The sequence below is a fragment of the Pseudorca crassidens genome, chromosome Y (genome assembly GCF_039906515.1).
Source record: "Pseudorca crassidens isolate mPseCra1 chromosome Y, mPseCra1.hap1, whole genome shotgun sequence".
Lineage (NCBI taxonomy): Eukaryota > Metazoa > Chordata > Mammalia > Artiodactyla > Delphinidae > Pseudorca > Pseudorca crassidens.
Window position 1 is genome coordinate 7,368,316 of NC_090318.1, and position 5,350 is coordinate 7,373,665.

Sequence of the window (5,350 nt, forward strand, 5' to 3'; positions counted from 1 at the left end):
GAGGAGTTTTCCTTTCATTGGATCAGGTGACCTTTGTACTTTTGTTGTCGTAACCCGACGCTGACCCATCTTTTAAATTAGCAGCGGGGGAAGCAGCGGAAGACAGGGCCTCTGGGTTCGTCCGTCTTCCTGCAGCCACAGGCTGGGATGGGGCAGGGGGCCGGGCCCGGGGGGCTGGCGGCAGGCAGGGTGCAGCCGTGTGTGTGTGTGCCAGCAACAAGGCCCGGTGTCACTTAGAGGGTGCTGTCTGTCCGTGGAGTCAAAAGGTAACGGGCAGAGCAGACCAGGCCCTCCTGCAAGCCTCGGGTTGTCCCGGGACCAGCCCCGCGAGCCAGAGTGCATTCATCTTCCTCGGATCATTTATGGGCCTCCGTGGATCTGTGAGTTACTCGAGCCCCGTCTGCAGGAGACCAACACGTGCCCTGGTTATGTGGGAGCGGAGCGTTTCACTTGGGACCTGTTGCCTAAACGCTTGGCCTTTAAGAAGATCAAAGTCCTCCAGGGTCTCCACTGCCGTCTGTGAAGATGGCAGATGTCCCCGGGCGCACTGGTAACGCCCTGCCACCAAGAAGGTACTAGGTTTGGGGTGCAGCTCGGGGGGGTCTAGACGAACACCATCTGGACCCCCTCACCCAATGGAAATGTGTCACGTCTGCAGGCATCTGCTGTCCAGGGTCAGGACACAGTTTGCGTTTGACGAGCCAAAGCCTGCTGGCGGGTGAAGACGGTCGGTTCGCGACACGATGCTCACCAGACGGTCGGCACCCAGGGTCTCCAAGCGCCGACTTTAGCCTCTTGGTAAATCTGAACCAGTTGGGACTTGCCGGGTTGGAGCCGAGGGCTGTGAGGCCGCTGACACGGGGCTCGATCCCGGCCCTGGCAGTGACCTGAGGCTAAGGAAGGCAGACCGTCCGCGTTCCTGGCGTCCTCGGCCGGCCACTGGGAGGGAGCCTCCCAGGGGCCCCAGGGAGGCAAGACGAGGAGGCAGCCAGCGCCCCTGGAAACCCGTCCCCACTCTCAGCAGGACGGCAGCTGTGCCCTGAGCCGCAGACGCTGCTTACCAGCTGCACCATGCCAGCCAGCGCTCAGCGGACGCGTCCCTGTCATCGGTGCCCCGTGGCTCGTGTTAGCATTGGGCGTCGTGTACAGCTTCTAACACTTGGAAGTAAAAGCCTCAGTCTCGGTGACCAAATGGGACCTCGATTCTGAAAGCAGGAGTAACACAACGACTCTCCCCGGGATTTTCGGTTGGGTTTGCGGTGACTGAGAACTCATTCTGCGCACACCTGGGAAAGGGATGCTGCCCCACGGGGCACGTCTGGCCCCACGTGACACCCAGAACGTGACGTTCGTTTTGTCTTTCTAAAAATAGATCTTGGAGCCAAGTGAAGTGCACTTTGTCAAACGTAAGGGTCTGCTTTTGTTCCTTGTTGTTTTCCCTTTTAACCTCTGTTCCACCTTTTTCTTTTTTAATCGTGTTTCTTGTCAAACGCAGAACCATTCCTCCCGCCGCTCACTGAGGTGAATTCTGGCTTCTGCGGATTTTATTGTCTGTGTCAGACGTGCAGCCAGATGTGCTTCTGTCCGCGTTTTCCAGATTCTGTTCCATCCACACGGCCCCCGTCTCGTGCTCCCTCCCGCCCCTCACCCTCACGCGCTCCCAGAAAGAGAATCACCTTGTGCGTCGTAGCTCATTTGTTTCAAGAGAGAATCAACAGATTATATTCAGTGTCTTGAATAAATTGCTCTATTTTGATAGAGAACTTGGTGGGTGTCTTTCTTCGTCTTGGTCGGCACCTCTGGGGCCCACGCTGACACCCCTGAGTGTAGACGGAGCTCTGCGTTTTCTCCAGGAATAAACGGGAGGGCCGCTTTCGGGGTCGCGATGGCAGGAGGGTCAGCTGCCCCGTTACGATAGAAAGGGAGCATGCTTTTTAGTACGTTTCCTTTGTGTTACTGTGTTTCAGGCTGGCTGTTGTAGAAAGTCAAAGCGGATGAATTTTCTCCTGTCAAGTGGGGTTGGTTTGCTGGGAGTTGGAGTTCAAGGATGAGCTTTGAGTAGTCAGCAGAACCTAAGGTGGTAGGATACTGGTGAGCGGACACTGGGCACGATGCGGACAGACATCTGGAAACGTTGACCGGAGTCTGCTCTGTGCCAGCCGCGGCCAGGTGTTTCCACTGACGCCACTTTCGTCAGTGAACGGATGTGACGTAGCTGAATTGAGCCGCTGTCCCCGTGGTAGGCAGACGCAACGAGACGGGCTGCGTTTGGCTGTACACATGGGTCACAAAAGAAGGTCGTGGTGTCGTTTCCTCTAATCGCAGCTCGATCCTGGGCTGGAACAGAGCCAGGGGCTGGCCCACCCCTTCCTCCCTCTGCCCCAGTGTTGTCTGGGGTTCAGCCTTGCCTGGTTTTGTTTTTCTCTTTTTTAAGTCTTGCCAAGTTGACCAAGCGTGTTCCCACGTGGTGGATTTGGGGTGAAGCTCTGAGCACCCCAAGCCCTGCTGCTAAAGCCACGGGGAGGCCCCGGGGAGACCTTTGTAGCAAGCACAGTGGGCTTGCACAGCGCGGGGCAGAGCTTCCCGGGATAGATGCGTGTGGGACGCGGGCTCTGGTGGCTTCAGCAACGATGCTGGTGGCATATTCATAGCTTCGAAGGGGTTTCTGTGTGCTGTGAAGGAAACTGGGTTGAGTCCAGATTGTCCAGCTTTCATCCTCAGATGCATGGAACCCATTGCCGCAGTGATTCTAAAAATGTTTGTCCGTCGAGGCTCCCACTTTATTTCGGGAACCCAAGCTTCCCCTCACTGCGCAGAGACCTTTTTTTTTTTTTTTTTTCCGGCTGCCCACATGTGGGTGCTGTTCCTAAGGTCCTTGAGGTGCTCCTTATATTCACGGAAAGGTTTCTGTGCACCTGTGGGTGCTGGTGGCGGTCACTGTTGGTGGAAGCCTGCAGATCACATGGTGAGATGCATGAAAAGGGCTGGGAGAGGGTGGGAAGCAGATAACGTACCCTTACAAAAAGACGCAGAAGTGGGTGGAATGTTGTTTTTCTTTTTCTTCCAGTCTGGCTCCTTTTTCTCCCAAGTGTCTTCATCCATTTGCAAGGTAAGCAAAGGAAGACGCAGCTCCACCCGGAGGACCACGTGGGGGTCGCGGGGAGGGGGACCCGTGATGGGGGAGGGCTTGGGGAGCCTCGGGGTGGGGGGAGGGTGGGGGGCGGTACCCATGGTGGAAGGAAGCAGGGACTGTTACAGTGTTACCTTCTCCTGAAACTTGAAGTGAAATCCTCTGGGGGATGGGGGACTCCTATTAGGAATATACTTACCCTAGAGCAAAGTTCTTGAGAGAAACGGCCACCAGAAAACACAACTGTAAACCTCGAAGAGGGTATCTTTGGAATAGGGGGAATAAGTAGACTCATTTAAACGTTTCTTAAGGTGTGGTAAATAAACTGGCCAATAAATTGAAATCAAACAGAAGCCACCTGATAGGAGCAGGCTTATCTTTGCACCCAAGCTACACTCCCAGCTACACCTGTCACGTGCAAACTCCTGGCTCTGGGTCCCAGTTCCCTCCCCTTTTCAAGAACCTTCCCATCTCCCATCGCCATCGGTTCCTCTCCCCTAGATCTTTCCACGTATCGTCCCAGCTACCATCTACAAAACAGTAACATAGCAGCCCCCTGCGGCAGCCAGCCTTACACGGAAGTTGCTGAAAGCCAGGCGTGGTCTGTCGTGATCTGCTGTGCTCGCTTGTTATTCCCGGGAGCGACCGATAGCATCTCTGTCCCCAGTGCCCAGGTGTAGCTTAGGGCGTGGCACGTAGCCACGGGAAGGTATCCACTCACCGGCTCACTCTGCCTCCATCCCAATCGAAACCACCCTGCCAGCTGTGACGCTGACACCCCATCTGCTGAGAGAGGTCCCTTTAACCAGATAGTCACAGCAGCCTGAGTTCTCACGTGCAAGCTCTGAACCTGACTGTGGCTAATGTAAAGCCAACAGAATGGGTGAGGATGACATTGAACACCTCGGGGGGAGCCTCTGGAGAACCAGGCTTGGGGGCCGTGTTCGGCTGCAGGACTGGGCCCATACACGTAACACCGGGTGCAGACGCGGCGCTGGGAGCTGCCCACACCTTGATACTGGACACTGGGCTGGCCCCTGAAAGCACACCCCGGATGCCTTCCGAAGCAGACACACCAGCTGCCGACCCCTTTCCAGCAGTGCTTCTGCACGGCCCATGGCCTTGGGCACCCGCTTCCAGCTTAGACTTGGGACACGAATCTGATTTTCTGCCAGGCCCATGCTTTGCTCTAGCTGCGAGGGAGCCTGGGAGAGTGAGCAGCTGGCAGCTTTGCTCTAGAGTGGGGTTGAGGCTGTGCCTCATTCAGCATGGGGAGTCCTCAGAGGACGGGCTTCTGATGCTGCGGGCAGATGGAATGTCGATGCAGAGATTAAGAACGCAGATGACACCCGGGAAGTTCAAACTCCTTCACACCTGCTGGACGCTTTGGGTCAAGGTGGCTGGGACGTCGGTCCATCTTGAGGAGCACGCAGCCCTGGGTACCACGGTCACAGTCATAGGATGCCCTGAATCCATCTGCGGCCATGTGACTCCAAAAACACAAATCTAGAAGCATCCTGGACAGCTTTTCTAGAGCAGGATGGAGTCCTAGTCTTGATATAAACGAGGGTCACATGGCAGAGCTGACTGCAGTGTCCTGAGGAAATGGTGCCTTGCCTTTCGATAGACTTACCTAGGTGGCTTGCGTCTCCAGGGAATAGTATACACAGTATTTTTGCCCCCAGATATATATGCACATGTATATGTTCAGTATCTATAGTATACAGATTTTATGAATAGCCGACCGTCTGCACTGCCCATCCCCCGGCCAGCGGCTCCTGCGGATGCGGAAGACCCCCCCACGGGTGTGGACCAGGGCCTCTGGATTTCGAAATCGTGCGGGTCCTAGAACAGATCTCTCATGGATATCAAAGGACGACTCTCTATATAATTATATATGTGTACTTTATATATGTAATCTATATTTCAGCTGATGGAAAGATGGAAACGTAGGCAATGATCTGAGCATAAGTCAGGTCCCAAGGATTCCTTAGACTCAATCATTGCTCAACACAACGTGGGGACCGAGGGCTAAATTGCCGGTCCAAGCCTGTCCTCCGCTGCCCCCTAGTGGTGGATAAGGAGCTTGCTGTGCAGCTGCTCCTCGGTGCTCCGTCGGTCCTGCTGCCTCTTCTCGTGGCCTTTTGGCATCATCACTATCTGACTCAAGAGCATTCTGTGGAGGTGCTGTTCAGACAGAATCCAAGGCAGGCTGGGAGC